This window comes from Orcinus orca, chromosome 1 (assembly GCF_937001465.1).
Source record: "Orcinus orca chromosome 1, mOrcOrc1.1, whole genome shotgun sequence".
NCBI classification, from domain to species: domain Eukaryota; kingdom Metazoa; phylum Chordata; class Mammalia; order Artiodactyla; family Delphinidae; genus Orcinus; species Orcinus orca.
This window is the reverse complement of record NC_064559.1, coordinates 23,779,647-23,797,126: the sequence shown is the minus strand read 5'-3', so window position 1 is coordinate 23,797,126 and position 17,480 is coordinate 23,779,647.

Below are 17,480 nucleotides of genomic sequence, written 5' to 3'. Positions count from 1 at the left end.
TTAGCAGAAGAGACCACCTGGTCCTAGTTTCTATCCTCTGTACATCCTGGCATCCTTCCACACTGCCCTCTGGTCCTTGGTGGTCCAGCCACACTGATGGCCTACTCATCCCCAGGCCTGTCTAGTTCTCAGTTGTTGGTCCAGGCAGGTAACTGCCAAGTTCTTCTCATCTCTGGCTGCAAGGCCTTTCCAGTCCAACTCTCCAGCTCTTTCCATGCTCCTCCATGACTCAGGGAGAGGGACCTTCTGACGCTTCCAGAGCTGGCTGCCTAGAGACCCCAGGCGGTTCTCCTGGGCTGCTGCTGCATCATGCAGGGTGTGGGGAGTCTTGGCCAGACATGCTGCTTTTTCAGACTCAACCCAGCACACACCTGGATTCCCCAAACCACTTGAGAGTTTGTAACATCCCTTCCCTGCCACATCAACCCTACTTGGTAGGTTGGGCCCTTTGCAATTACTCTTTGTTCTCCCTGAAATGCTCTTCCCAGAGATACACAAAGCTCACTTCTTCACTTCCTTCAGGTCCTGGGGACTGTCTTATCACAGGGACTTTCCCTGAACACACAAAGTAAACCTCTCTGCCTCCATATTCTCTACGCCTTTAATCCCATCATTTTTTATTTTAGCATTTATTGCCAATTGTTTCCCTCTTTTCTCATGTTCTTTTTCTTTCTTTCCTTCTTTCTTTGCTTCTACCGTTCTTTCCTCCCTCCCTCTTTCTCATTATTATTATTATCTCTCCCCATTGGAATATTGGCTCAATGAGGTTTATGACTTTTCCTGTGTCGTTTTTTATTATATCCCAGCACTTAGGATTTAGCACTTCACCACCCATAGACTTTCTGAATGAACAAACAAATGAATGAATGGGTAATGAATCATCTCATTATTATATTTCCTTTAAAATATAATTCACTTTTTTCTGTTTTATTAGAACAAACAGAGGTTTTTCTATTTAATTATTTTATTTTCTTCCAGTTAACTTTTCCTGGATTCATCAAATTACAATTTATTAATTTCAGATTTTAACCTAATATTTTCTTCATTGATTACCTTCATTGTTCATTGACTAACTGCTTTCTTTTGTGGCTATTTCTTCATTCTTTTTGTGATGTAAATATTTAATACATTTGTCTTCTTTTTTTAAAAAACAAACTGTAACAGGGAAGAGCCAGTTTTGACTCCATGTTGGATCTGCTTCTTTGACTTTAGCCTTTGCTTTTCGTTGCTTTTGTTATTATAATCACACATAATGGCCTGCCTCAGGGAACTCTACCCACCTGTGAACAGCTGCAAGAAAGAAGATATCAACACATCCCCTCCCCGAGGCTGGCCTTTCATGTGTGTTGCAAGACTGTTGACCCTTCTTACTTTACTTCCTCCCCACCTCTCCCTCTCTATTCTGCCTTTTTACTTCCTTCTCTGATTCTGTAAAAGAAACTGGCATCCAGACCCTGATAAAATGGGGTTTTTGGGGGGACCTTAGTCCGCCATCTTCTCCGTCTGCCAGCTTTCTGAGTAAAGTTGTACTCCTTGCCTCAGCACCGCGTCTCCTGACTTACTGGCCTGTCCTGTGGCGAGCAGAGTGAGCTTGGACTTAGTATCAAATTCACGAAGTTGTGATTTAATATATCGTAGTCTCAATTTGTTGCCTAAATAGTGCTATATTTTATTTCACAAATAGTCTTTTAATTTATCCTTCTGACTTGAGGTTTTTGCAGAATATTATAACCACAAAAATGTGTACTTTTAATATCAAATTTTTATTGAATTGTGGTCTGTGTAATTTCTTCTTTGGGGACTTTATTGAGGACTTGCTTTGTGATCAACTTTTCTAATGTTCTATTTGGTCTTTAAAAAAATGCATTTATTCTCTTGAGAAGGTATACACATATATGTGGTGAGAAAGATTTTTACCGATCACAACTTTTTGGAACTGCACTGTATTCATTTGGAAGAAATTTGCTGGTCGGCCGTAGTAGTTGGGAGGACGGTGCTGAAGAAATAGAGTCAAGGGCCGACGACATCTTTGTACTGACAGCCCCTCACCCCGACCTTTGCCCTGTTCTGTCTTCAGGGTTAAAATGGCCTTAGAGGCTGATCCCATCCTGTGGGATGGGCAGCGGGTCCACATGGCGCCTCATTTCCCGTTTCCTCTCAGTGTTCACCTGTGGAGAGCAGTTGTTTTAGGATGCCAGCTTCTCTCGTAGCCTTACTGCGTTCCAGGAGCTGTGGTTTCCGAATGTGTATGTAAAGAGAGAAGGAGCACGTGGCACCGTGTGGGTGAGGGATTGGTCTCAGATTTTAGGAGTTTTATTTGGGTCATAGATTCTTTCTGACTTCCCAGACAGTTGTGTGAGAACAATTTTCTCTGCAATAGTCCATGGATTAAAAAAAATTCATATGGGGGTTCCCTGGTGGCACAGTGGTTGAGAGTCCGCCTGCCGATGCAGGGGACACGGGTTCGTGCCCCGGTCTGGGAGGCTCCCACATGCCGCAGAGCGGCTGGGCCCGTGAGCCATGGCCGCTGAGCCTGCGCGTCCAGAGCCTGTGTTCCGCAACGGGAGAGGCCACAGCAGTGGGAGGCCCGCGTACCACAAAAAAAAAAAAAAAAAAAAAAATTCATATGATTCAGTGTGTGTGAAATTTATTCTTTTAGCATGTCTTCACAGGTATTTTATCAGGAAGTTTAATAGGGCTCTTCATAATGAAATTTCAGTAATGGTTATTCTCACACATTGTAAAAACTCTAACAAAATATTTGTTTAGGCCTTAACACCTTTGGGTCTCTGATGTGTTTGTTTCTAATGGGTGTCATTTTCTTACATGGTCATACAACAGCACTAAAATAGAGACACAATTTCTGCATCAAGTCTTAGAAGTAGAGTATAATAGAAATAGAATTGTTTTGCTTTATTAAAATTCAGAACACAACCATTTACATTACATCTATGCGTGTCCGTGAAAGCAGTGGGCATTGGCTTGCCCGTGATTTTGATTCGTTGCTCGTATGTAGATTTTACAGTGACTTACACATGTTATATACAACTGGTAGCTTTTTTGGGTGCAGTGATGGGGCTAAATGACGTCAGATGACAAAACTGTTTCAAGAAAAATAGATTAGCACTCTGACACATTGTAAAGAGCACTGGACTTGGTCTGGGAGACTTAGGATCTTTTCCCGTTTCTGTTATTTGCAGTCAGTATGACATTGAGCTAGTCATTGAATTTCGAGTCTTGTCCTAAGTAAGAATAATAAGAATGCCCACCTTTTTAAACTCATAATTTCTACAGATGATAGGAAGAGAAGGTAACATTTTATTAATACATCAAGTATTGCTATATTTTAACTCAGTTTTTCATTGACTCTTCAAAACAATCTTTCCCGGTAAATATTATTATCTCCATCTTACAGATAATGCAAATAATTAAGTTGCCTGAGTTCACAGGTCTAGGAGGTAGGATGATTGGGATTTGAACCTCCAAGCTGTTGCTCAGTTGCTCAGTATAGGACAACGCACTGTATAGGACAATGCACTGTATAGGACAACGCACTGTATAGGACAATGCACTGTATGTGCAAGCTTTTTGCTCACTCTAAAACACTGTACAAAACTCGTAGTCCCATAGTGTGAATGATGTTTTAGCCACTCCAGCGGACCACGTTTTCATGAGTCCTTGCCATGTTTTCTGATTACAAGACTGTAATCAGCTGAAGTGGCAAAGAGCGTGCATCTGTTCTGCAGCAGCACCGAAGACACAGCTGAAGATGGGATCCCCAGTGATTATTAAAATACTGTTGTTCAGCAGTTAATGCTCTTTTTATTCAGTTAGAGTGGACAGTAATGGTAATCTGTTGTCATTTCATAAACTTTCTTGGGAAACATTTTTATTACTTAAATAGATTAGGTCAAGAACAGTTGGCTAGCCCGTTTTTGTATCAGAACTTCATAGACTTAAGTAGTGATCTTGGCCTACCTCAGTATTGTGAGGTGACCTGAATATTTTTCAAAATTATCCAAGTAGAAACACATGTTAAAATGATAAATGAAAAAGGAAGTACATTGTAGTCCAACACGTCATAGTCTCTACATCTCAGTAAGGATGATGACTCTTCTGTGTGCAGTTAGATGTCACTAAAAAGCATAGGCCATGATTAAAAATAGTTTCTGTGGTCAGACATCTGAGACCACAAAGCGGAAGAAGGCTAATCTTGAGCCACATGTATATTTTAGAAACATCCTTAGTCCCTGTTTATTTACAGCAACAAGCTTGGCCATTCACTAGTAACCAAGGCAGAAAGAACTCATCTGATATTAATGCAACATTTTAGCTATTTCAAGTTGAATGACTGTAGTTTCAAAAGATTCAGTTTTTAGATGGTTATGTTTATTCTTAAAGCAAAAAATAAATTTTATATAAAACGTTATTTGTGTAGCATTTAAATATTGGGTTGGCCAGAAAGTTCGTTTGGGTTCTTTTTGGCCAACCCAGTATGTTATATGTTTTTCATAATGTTGTCTTGAAGAAGAAAGTGTAATTATTTTTATTACCACTATGTTACAAATGAGGGAATAAGGTCAGAGAGGTTAAGTGACTTGTCCTAGGTATATAGCTATTTATTGGCCCAATCCAGTCTCTAATCACAAAGACTGTAGCCTTGGAATAAAGTTGGAAACCATAAAAAAAAGCACTATCCAGGTCCATTTCTTTGCATACGGTCCACATATTATTGGAACGAAAGTTATCTCAAGAATCTGTTGGCAACAGATGATTTAGTATTTCATTGAATGCTATAATTGTAAAATGAGATAGATCCTAGAGATCTAGCTGGTCATCTCATTTTATTTTGTGTTGTAGTAATATTTCCTTTCTGTTAATCCATCAAAACCAAATTTTAACTGTTCATGTGTGTCAAAAAATACCAAATAAATGTAGCAAGTTTGGTCACATGATGCTAAATACTTCTTTTTAATGTACAAGAAAGTCACAACAACATATATTGGAACAATTATTATAATCTCTCAAGAGAGAATATAACCTAAAGCAGTTCATCTAAAATCTGTTTACATTATATGGTTTATATTTTCCTCTTCCCTTTGTCTTTAATCTACTTAATATACATTCTTTAGATAAACACCAACAGTGGAATAGAATTTATGCTGGAATATAATTGAAAGCTTGAGGCTAAAATTTTTCCACAGCTTTGATGTCACGTAAATGATCTATTTATCTTCCTATCTATCTTCCCATCTGTATATATGGGTTAAATTTATAGTCCAATACTTTGTACTTTATATTTTATAAAAACTCTACACAACTCTCCTATTTTGAAATATTCTGAATAATGAAATGCAGTTAATGCTGACATGAAATATTTGTTATGTAATTGCAATGTTATTAACAACAATTGTGTTTTATACTTGGGGGAATAGAGAAAGATAAGACTTTTTTAGGGACTTCCCTGGTGGCGCAGTGGTTAAGAATCCACTGCCAATGCAGGGGACACAGGTTCAGGCCCTGGTCTGGGAAGATCCCACATGCCGCAGAGCAACTAAGGCCATGCGCCATAAGCCTGCGCTCTAGAGCCCGTGAGCCTAGAACCTGTGATCCGCGACAAGAGAAGCCACCACAATGAGAAGCCCACGCACCACAATGAAGAGTAGCCCCCACTCACTGCAACTACAGAAAGCCTGCGTGCAGTAACGAAGGCCCAACGCAGCCAAAAATAAATAGATAAATAAATTTTTTTTAAAAAAAGACTTTTTTATGTAGTACGGATTATAATTACTATAAAGTTCAGAAGTGGTATACTAGTGAAATGCTAGAATATTCTTGTTGAAGTAGGACTTGAAGTGGGCTTTGAAGGACAGATTTGGCTTTGCAGAACAGAGGTATAATGTCCTAAAAATGGGGGACAGCAAAAAAATATGGGACTCATAGAAGCAGAGAGCAGAATAGTGGTTACATGGGCTGAGTGGTGGGGAAAATGGGGAGATGTTGATCAAAAGGCTCATAGTTTCAGTTACGCAGAATAAATAAGGTCTGGAGAGCTAATGTACAACGTGGTGCCTATAGTTAATAATATTCTATTGTATACTGAAATTTGCTAAGAGAGTAGATCATAATTGTTCTCACCAAAAAAAGAATAACTATGTGAAGTGATGGATATGTTAACTAGTTTGACTGTGGAAATTATTTCACGATGTATATGTATATCAAAACATCACATTGTACACCTTAAATATATGCAACTTTCAGTTTTCATCTATACCTCAGTATAAGCTGGAAGAAAAAGAAACAAATAAAAATACATGGGAGTAGAATAAATACTGTGGGAACCCTATAAGGAGGAGGTTTAGTTCATTCATTTACAGGACAGGCCAGGAGTTAGAATCGGTGGACTCAAGTCTGATCCTCAAGTCTGATCCGGCTCTAGAACATGCAATCATGGTCATCCGAGAAGTGATCAGTGTGTGAAATCAGGACATTTGACTGGAGAAAGGAAAGTGGGTAACACTAATCAAGGGTCCAAAACAAGTACAAGTCAAGTAGGAGAGAAGCTAACTCTCAACAGAGGGTGAAGCAGCAGTCAACAATGAGAAACCCAAGAAGGCAGGAAGTTAGAGGAGATCCCTTAGTGGAGGTCTAGTGTTAGTGCCTGGATGCATGGGGTTAGTCAAAAGTAAACTGAGTCAGCATGAGGTACTAGTGATCAGAAGAAAAGATGAAAAGTACTCATGTCAGAGTAGACGTAAGCAGCAGGCCCAGGCCAACATACCACCACTCAGTTCTTAACAATGGGATTTTCATGTTCCCTTGTTTTAAGTGTAGGGTTGCTTAGAGCCTGGAGACAAGGTTGAACCTGTGAGTAGGGCTCCTTTCATGGGATCCTTCAAGGGTGGGAGGGATATAGGGGGTTAGGGGCCGAACATGCCATTTTTCTTTATTGGATTTGAGAGCGTGAGCTCGAGCGTGGGAGATAAAGCTGGATGTGAACACCTTAGAAACTGGGAGAAGAGTTCGGGTTTGATGTGGTTGGTCCTCAGTAGGTTCTTCTGGGGAGCAGCCGCATCAAGGTGGCTCTCCACGTGAACTCCTCTGGCTGGAGCATCAAGGCGATGTGAAAAGGGAGCTTGAGCAGGTGTAAGTGTGAAGTCACAGGATACGTTAACTTTATTTGTCAGGCAGTTTCAGGGAAGTCATAAGGATAGACGTTTCAATGCAGTGGGTTGAAAGTGAACAGGAAGTGAGTCAAGAGAAAGCCTGGGTGAAAAGAAAATAGGAAAGTCGTTGGAGAGGAGCTCACAGTATCATTTTCTTTTTTCAAAGAGGGGGGACACCTGATCATTTCTATTTCCATGTGGACACTTGAAGAAAAACACTTTTCTGCTTTCAGGACCAAGAAGAATGGCCCTTCTGAGCAATTCTGGTTTTTTATGTTAGAGATACCTTTGATTATGAAATTGATCAGGTTTTTCCATTTTGCCTTGACTAAAAAAATTCAAGTTAACTCTGATCCACCCATAGGAAATTTATAGATCTTCATGGGATGGATTTTAAACCTAATTCCTGATTCCATTTTATGGGCTTGATCTTAATTTTCTCCCATTTGCTCCTTTTTTTTTTTTTTTTTTTTTTTTTTTTTTGGCAGTACACGGGCCTCTCACTGTTGTGGCCTCTCCTGTTGCGGAGCACAGGCTCCGGACGCGCAGGCTCAGCGGCCATAGCTCACGGGCCCAGCCGCAGAGCATGTGGGATCTTCCCGGACCGGGGCCCGAACCCGTGTTCCCTGCCTTGGCAGGCGGACTCAACCACTGCGCCACCAGGGAAGCCCCATTTGCTCCTATTTTTAATGTCATGTTTCCCTCCCTCCCTTCCTTCCTTCCTTCTTTCCGTTCTCTCTCTCTTTCTTTGTAAACTTACAAATCATTTATATTACTTTCTGGAATGGGATGAGGATATAAATAAATTAATTATATTTCTAACACCTATAAATGCGTTGCCCGGCACAGGGTAAGAATTTCATCAGTGTTTGTTAAGTAAAGTAAATAAATTGAGCCTAGAATATAAATAAAAAGAAAACTCTTGCTGACACTTTGAAGGATGACATGTCAGGGTTGAGTAACAGATTGGATAAAGGCAGTGAGCACAGGAAACAGTGAAAAATAAATATCAGTTCTGATCTGGAATTTTGATGGGGAAACCTGGAACACAAGTGGGTATTTAAAAGTAATGCAGATTTATAGAAAAACGATTAGCTTAGATTTGAAAAATATCTGCTTGGCTATCATGTATAAATAGTTTCAACTTCTTGACAATCAGGTAATGGCTCATGTATTCCTCATTCATTAGTTTATCTGGGGGGGGAGGGGCATCCTTTTTTCTTTTAAAGATTTTTTTGATGTGGAGCATTTTTTTTTAAAGTCTTTATTGAGTTCGTTACAATATTGCTTCTGTTTTTATGTTTTGGTTTTTTGGCAGCGAGACACTTGGGATCTTAGTTCCCCAGCCAGGGATTGAACCTGCACCCCCTGCATTGGAAGGGCAGAGTCTTAACTACTGGACCACCAGGGAAGTCCCAGGGAGGGGCATTCTGAGTGGAAGGATGGGCTCCTGGAGGGGAAGAGGATGGTCATGCATCATGCCCGTGGGCATTACATAGGAATGTGCTCATACTCATGCTGGGCATAGTTCAGGACTGCTTCCTCTGAAGTTAGAGATAAGTTTTAAGAAGTCTGGTTCTCTATTGTCAGCATGATCACTTGCTTCAATTCTAGTAATTTTCAGGGTGCACATGACACTAACACTGTTGACAGTGCAGGGAAGACAGGGGCATCTCAGGGGTGAAATGAGAGAATCAAGAGTGAACAGTGTTCTTAATAACATGGACTATGAACTGGAAAAAATTAGCAGGCATACATTTAAAGCTTGTATTTAGGTTCAAACAATAGGATGCGCTTCCTTCAAAAAAATTTACTCGACAATGAATAGAAACTTAATGCAACATAGTCCAAAAACGTTATGTGACTAAATAAGGAAGGGATACAAGCACAGACTGTGTTGACAGAGGTTAAGTGGGCTCAAGGGAGATAGCAGTTTCATTGTGTTCTGCTGGAATCCTCTGCTCTCAGCCTTTGTAACATTTTCTAGGGGATTTTGACCACTGAGACACATTCCGGGGACTGTGACTCCAGTGGAATAGGTTCTGGCACCAGTCAGGTCACGAGTTGCCACAGGATATGGGGTTGTTAATTCTGGAGAACAGAAGCTCTGTGAAGTATCTTACAATATGTAAAGGGTGTCGTGTGAAAAATAACTTGATTTACTCTGCAAATCTCTAGGGAATATGCCACAATCGTTAAGCATGAGATCATGAAAGCTTTATTGGGCATCTATTGCTAGATGCTGGGGGAAGGGAGGAATAAGACCAGCACAGCCCCTGTGTGGAAAACCTATTGTAACACCTGAAGTGAGGTGTGTGCCAGGAGGAGGTACGCGACACTGCGGGTGCGTATGGCGGTGGGACCAATTGGGGGAAGATGCGCGGAGTCAGATATTTAAATAATTGTTATTCTGCATAAATGAAGCGGACTTCCCAACCCTCGTCCCCATCCTCCAGTGAGGGGTGCTCGTTACTCGATCAGTTCTAGGAGCCGCCAGGTGGCTTTCTGTGCAGGATCTCACAGGGAGAATCATTTCTTCAGGCGCAAGATTCAAGGAGAGAAACTCTTAATGTATCTTCCAGCTCCAAGAATCTATGTACAATATTAAAATTTTCAGTTGCAAATTTGTGTGTCTGTTGGAGTCACTTGAAGCTTTTTAACATATGAGATAATTAAGCAACCGCCAGTCTTGGTTACTTCCTTTTCTTCTGTGACTAAGTGGTCTTAACGTATAAAAAGTGTTAAGTGGGTGGATGTAAAATAGTGTTAGAGAAGGGAAGAGGGTGGTTAATACCCTTCAAAAGCTGATCGCCATCTTTCGGTTTTAAATAAACTTGAGGGGAAAAAAATGCCTCATCTAGTCTTTTTTTTTTTTTCCAGAAGTGTCCCAAGGGCTGGTGCTTTCTCACCTCTCGAATAACTGTAGTGAGAAGGAGAAGAGTCACACTGTTTGTGGTTATATCATTTAGCGACCAGCGTGTTGCTTGTCATCTTAGGGTGATGATTTGCGAGCTCTTGTCTCATGGCTGCACCGCTGTAATTTTCTTCTCCTCTGGATTTTCCTTTGAGGCTTTCAGAAGGTGCTCTCTGGCCACTAGAGGCCACAGAGTTACTCGTGCAAATTTCTCCGTTTGGATTATGTTCAAATAAAATTAGATTTTAATAATCTAAATTCAGAAGAGAGTAAAACGACATTGAAAGAGCACCTGACTGAAATCCCTGAAAGCTGAGTTCCAGTCCCCTTTTGTTTTGGGTGAGCCAGGTGGTCTTGAGCAAACCCTGTGTCCCTCCAAGCCTTTGTTTCCCCATGTGTGTAATCAGAGGGTCTGGATGATTATCTCTCAAAATCCCTCCCAGCTCTGCTGGAGTTGGTGACCTGTTCTGGACAGGAGGGCTTCCCCTTGGCACTGGTGACAAGAGTGTCCTCGGTGGGTGGTACATATCATTCCCATCTAATGCAGGACTGATACCTCTGCGCCTCAGTGAACGTCCTAGGATAAGCATTTCATAAACAATCTCCCAAAGCCTTCATTTCAAATACTACTGATTACTAGCAACAGTATCAGATATTTGTGTAGCACTTTATGTTTTTCACATCCACGTCTAAAGCATTCTCATTTGATGAGCATAATAAACACATTAAGTAAATAAAAGTAAATGAAACCAGTTCCATTATATAAAAGATACTGAAGTTCTCTGGGGTCACTGACAAGCCCTAGTTATATGGCTAATGTGAGGTAGACGCAAGTTTCTGATTTCAGTTCAATGCAACTTCTGTACTCTTTGTCAAATGAACAGCTCTATGAAAGTGTTAATCATTGGAGTTGTGTTACCTGCATGTAAGGAAGAGATCCTGCCTGATTCTCTCCCTGCACTACCACAGAGGGCATCAGTGTACTCTGCTGTAACTTTGAAGGAGAGAAGACCACTTACCACACCCTGCACCACATTTTTAATTTAGCATACCAGATTAGCAAAGAGAACTGCAAAAGGCAGTGGCCTTTTAAAGATATTTAGGTAATGCCATTTCCGTAGCGATTTGAAAAGCCATCTGGGAAAATTTTGATTCTGTTTGGGTCCAGAGGGCACTGGGCGCTCCCGTTGGGTGGCCCTGCTCACACCCCAACCAGCTGCCCTTCTGTGTCATCACCTGCAGGACAAAAGACCAGACTGACCCACCCCACTCCCTGCCACCTGAGCACGAAACCCGGGGCTGGATTTTCCTGACTTATGTGACTGAGACCTCCAGTCAGCCAGGTGGAGATATAGTGTAACCATCACATGTTGAGGATTTTCCTTTGGGTAAGCTAATGTTTTGAATTCATTCTGAAAATTTTCCTGAAAGAAGGGAAGTTCCTCTGACCTGTTAGAGGTATGCTTTTGTAAGTATGAGGAAGTATTATTTAACATAATGGTTATTTTGCTTAAGGAACTTGTCACCTCAGACATTGTGTAGTTTTAAAATGTCAGATATATCAAGTTCAGCCACCACGTATTGCTAATTTTCCATAAAACACTGAACTGCAAGCTTTATTAACAGTACTTTATCCTACACACACACACACACACACACACACACACACACACACACACACACACACACACACACACACATGCACCTTGTCAGTGAGGTATCGTTCTCGTTTTATAGTTGGGAACCCTGAGGCTTGGAGGTGTTGAGTAACTTGTCCAAGGTCATATAGGAGGTAATGATGCTGGGATCTAGGCTTGGATCTGATGACTCCGGCCTTGCTCTTAACTTCCATATTGTCACCAGAAAATGGTCTAAGTGTGTAATGATTAAGAAGCCAAACTAAACGTTCTGGGGAAAACCTGCTAACTCTGTCCCAGGCAAACCTTGATTTTGCTCGTAAGGCCTTTCAGCTGATTGGATGAGTCCCACCCACACTATCAAAGATAATCGCCTTTACTTAAGAGTCAACTGACTGTAAATGTTAACCATATCTACCAAATACCTTTCACAGCAGCACCTAGATTAGTATTTTATTGAGTAACTGGATGCTGTAGCCTAGCCAAGTAGGCACAGAAGACTAATCATCACAGACAACTTTGTGATATGAAGAAAATTGCTGAAATAATAACATAAGCAGTTTTCCTTCCTACCTTCCTCTCTCTCTCTCTCAGAGTGTAAAGAAGGACTCCTTTCATGGATTGTTACATTAAATCTCCACATTAAATTTTGCGGGTCTGAAATTTTCAAGAGGAACCCATAGAATTCTGAAAGATTAAAAGTAATGTTTTGAGTCCAACAAAAAATAAAAAAATATATCCTTTCAAGTAATATTATGGCAAATACTTCTAAGAAATCTATACTTCATAATACACAGTTGAAAAATACACTGTTTTTGTTAAGATTTCATTTTCATTTCTTCCTACCACTTCACGATCACTCATTGAAGCAGAAACCTCTTGTACCAAATAAAGTTAAGTCTGGCCTCTGTAGCTCATCGTTTGAAACAGTTTCCTGTAAACCAACCAGAAGCTTCAACTTTTCGCAGACACATTTTCTGATTGCCTTGCAATGTGAGGATGAATACAGGTTCAAAGTCAAGACTAGTTCCAAGTCTAGTTTAGCAAAATTCTATGCATCCACCGATATATTTCTCTGAAACCGTTTCTTAATAATTGATTTCAGTTCACGTTAGAGTTCATTCTCAGAATCCACGAGCACATACACCTCTTTGGAGGCTTTCTTTTCCCCCTCTGAGTTCTTGGTAAAAACTGTCCCTGAAACTCAAATTTCAGGATTAACTCAAAAACCATACCACATTTTCTGGGACATCTGGGGACGAGGAAGAGTTGGAGAGCTGATTGTGCATGATTTCCACTGCTTCCTAAGTTTCTTTTGTCTGTTTCTTTGGAGGCTTTGCTTCTTCTTTAGCCCCTCAATGCCGACAAACTTAGACTCCTCACTTGATCAGCAGCAATGAGGCAATATTGTCTCCATCCACACAAAGCATTTATTAGGCAAGTAAGCAGACGTTACAATGGAGAAAATGTTTAAAAACAACAACTCTGTGTGTGTGTGTGTGTGTCTGGAAAACTGGATGGAATAAAGGGATGCACGTCATGACAAGTCAGACAGCCTCAGATGGAACAGCAGACAGTCAGCAGGCCTCGCTGCCTCACCACCTTCTCCCTGCCCCGGGTGCTTTTCCAGCCCTTCTCTCCTTGCTCCTGTTTCTCTCTTCTGCATGTACAGCCATCACTTCCTTTGAAGAGCTGTTATAATAACTTTCTCCCATTTCCTCTGTGGAACATTTTCTTTCCTCTCTCATATTCCTTCTTTTTATAAATTTTTTTGCATATTTTAGATTTAGTTTTTTATTGAGGTAACATTATAACATCATATGCATTTTACGTGGATAGCATTATATTTCTGCTTCTGTATACCCTACAGCACGCTCCCCAACGAAACTTTAGTTTCTATCCCTCACCATACAGTCGATCCCATTTCACCCGCCTTCCCCTTCCCCTCTGGTAACTACTGCTTTGTCCTCTGTATCTATGTGTGTGTTTGGTTTGTTCATTTACCTTGTTTGTTTGTTTGTTTGTTATATTCCACAGATGAGTGAACTCAGATGGTGTTTGTCTTTCTCCTCTGACTTATTTCACTGAGCACAGTACCCTCAAGGGGTCCATCCATGTTGTCACAACTGGCAAGATTTCATCTTTTTAATGGCTGAGTAGTATTCCAGTGTTTGTATATATGTGTGTGTGTGTGTGTGTGTGTGTGTATACACGCACACACACACACACATATATATCGTATCTTCTTTATCCAATCATCCATTGAAGGGCATTTAGGTTTCAATATCTTGGCTATTGTAAATGGTGCTGCAATGAACATAGAGGTATAGATATCTTTTCAAAATTATATTTTCATATTCTTTGGGTAAGCACCCAGATGTGAGATAGCTGGGTCATCCCACATTCCTTCTGACACCTATGTCCTTAGATTCTAATTTACCCTAAGGAAAATACTGACTTTTTATCAGATATTAAGCCCAAAGGCTACCTAATGAAAAGGGTACATATGTGTTGCAAGGGATGAAAATAATGGAACCTAAAACAATACTTTCATCCAGAAAAACAGATAAAATCCAGGTAAAGAGTGGATCATTTCCTGTTCTATGGAAAGCTGCTCCCAAACTGAAGTAGAAGCTCTTGTCCTTTCTCCACTCTTTCAGCCACCCAGGGGGAATGTTGAGTGTTTTCCTTCTGAACTCCTACATTCCCTACACAGAGTATAATACTGAATACTGTTGTTTGAGCTTATAGATAGATTGCTGTTTTCATTCATTCAGCAAACATGCATATAGTTATCAGGAGTAATAGGGAATGGAGATGCAAAAAATATTACAAAGATATCAATATTACAATCCAATGATTAACATTTAAATAAAGTATACAAATACATGTTATCAGTGCTACGATAAGCCTGTGTTTTGGGTAAGTCAGGGCCACAAAAGAAGGTCTGGACAGTTTTTCACTGAAAACGTTTGGGTGTGGGTGACACAAGTCATTTTGAAAAAGAGGTAACTATTAAATGCTCTGAAGGTAGACAATTCAACGCTGGAGAAATGGAAAATGCTTTTCTAATGAATCAGGGTAGGTGTTCCTTAAGGGTAAGGGAAGGTGTAGAGAAAGGTGAGAGATGGTAGGAAGGTGAAGTGGAGATGAAGGGAAAGTGAAAGGCAAGAGAAATGGTTCTCAGTTTATTCAGTCTACTGCAGCACAGTCCATGACTGGCAGCAATTTTCTGGAAGTATTTAGTGGAATTTTGCTGTTTCCCAGCTTTGAGGAGAATAGCTCACCAAATTTTTACTAACAGAGCACGAGATGCGGGGAGTATGTCAGTGGTGGATCAGCGGATTGGCTGTGATGTGGGTCAGGTTCGGGTAATTCACCTGGTGCTGGTGAGCGGAGGAGCCATTGGCTGGACACACACTAGAGGCTGCATAAGTTATAATTTAACAAAATGTTCATATACTGTTATTGGCACTTCCTGTTTCATCTTGAGAAGCTTTGTAAACTGTAGATTTGCTACTGATGTATAATTGTGTGCATGGTAAACTGCTGTTCTAATGCTTCTAACGAAAACAGAGAACAGCCTGTAGCACTGTATTGGGGCATTGTCTTACTGCAGTGTTACTGAAGTATTACCAAGTTACACTTGTATGCACCAGCTTTAGTTTATAGAACTCTCAGATCTGAGGCAGGCTCCAGTGCATAAACAAAGTTAAAAATCTTAAAAATCCTAATCTTTCTGCACCAGGCCTTCATAATCTACAAGTAGGAAGAGGAAATCAGACAACACTACATCTGACGTTCTCTGAGTCCAGACAGTGGCGCAGTAGTGTGGGATTCTGTTTCCCTCCCGTACAGCAGATGAGGGAGCATTTAGCTAGACAGAAAGCCCCCTCACATTGCTTTCCCGTCTCATGACTTCCTCCCAGACACTATTGGAGTGAGACAGACATTTAAGGGTCCTTGTTTGACAGAGTACTGTTCTTTCAGGATGTTCAGGAGCCCTCGGAGATCTTTGCAAATATTCTCCATATTTGGGATCCAGTGTATTGAAGGAAGATGCCCTATTTTGTCAATGACGTTCCTTTTAGAATACAAGTAAAAGCATGGATTTAGACTTAGGGGCATGTTAAAGTTGATTTAGTCAGGCATTTTTCTGGAATACATTTGAACTTCATTTATAATTGGAAATTTTTTCTCATAATTACGTTATAAAGGCTAAGACATGGGTTGATTATGATAAATGGAAAAGTAAAAGTAATCCAGGCCAAGGAGATTCATGTTTGAAAGAGAACCCAGTGGGAATACAGCCCCATCCCACCTCAGAAACCTGATGAACAGACACCCAGGGAAACAGAAACCACAGGTGACAGGAAAAGCCTCTGCACCATGAGAAGCAGGAAGAACGTGAAAGGAAGGGCCTGAGTTCTGACCGCAGGAGGAGTCGCAGAACTCCCTCTGGGTCTCCAAGGAGCTTGTCTGAGTGGGAAACGAGTCTGGAGGTCTTTCAGTTTCCAAGTTTAGTCAAAAGGAAAATCTGGGCTTCCCTGGTGGCACAGTGGTTAAGAATCTGCCTGCCAATGTAGGGGACATGGGTTCGAGCCCTGGTCCAGAAGATCCCACATGACATGGAGAAACTAAGCCCGCATGCCACAACTGCTGAGCCCACGTGCCACAACTGCTGAGCCCATGTGCCACAACTACTGAGCCTGTGCTCTGGAGCCTGCATGCCACAACTACTGAAGCCCACGTGCCTAGAGTCCATGCTCCGCAGCAAGAGAAGCCACTGCAATGAGAAGCCCACTCACCACAACAAAGAGTAGCCCCCGCTCACCGCAACTAGAGAAAGCCCGCACACAGCAACAAAGACCCAACACAGCCAAAAATAAATAAATAAATAAAAATAAATAAATTAAAAAAAAAAAAAGGAAAATCTGTCCTGCTGCATCTGGCTCATGCAGAAAAGAGGGAAGATCCAAGAAAGGATGAGGAAGCCATTTAAAAGGGGGAAGTAGCTTTCACCTGGTGTTTTGTCTGTTTTAACATCCAACATCTGGTACGAGGCCATATGCATGTTGCTGAGGATGGCGGCTGATGTAAGAATATGAAGTGTAAAAATGGAAATAGTCATTTTAAAGAAGAAGTTTAAGAACTGTTTAGAAAACTCTAATACCCTCCTAATCTTTTCACATCATGGCACACCTTTTAGAAAATGATAAAATGTGTCCCTGTCACTGTGATAAGTGCTTGAAGACATCCATTGTTGAGGGTGACAGGCCAGCTCTGGGACTTTGGCCATCCCAGGCCCAACCTGAGGACCAAGGAATTGAATATCCTTGTTCACCTGAAATTTAGGTACAGTGATAATACACATATTGGTGTGTTAGCTAGGGTAACAGTCATAAACAGAGAGACTCCAAAGGCAATGGTGAAATGTCCCCCTCAAGAATTAGGGCAGGTGGGCCTCCCCTACCCCTAGCGTCATCCAGAGACCCAGCTGGAGGGCACTCTGGGCTCTGCTGGGACACTGGGACCATCTGCAGACTGAAAGCTGGGTGCGGGTTCCAGCGGCAGGGAGCGGAATGAAGCGTGTGGGGAATGCGCACGACTGCCTTGTGGCCTGGGCATCAGTGGCTCATGTTCCACCCACTCCCACTCCCCGCTCCAGAGAACAGAGCTCGGCCGCACTGCCCGCACCGGAGGAGGAGAGAACAGATGGTTCTCCACCATGAGCATCATTTTATCCTGGCCTTAGGAAAAACA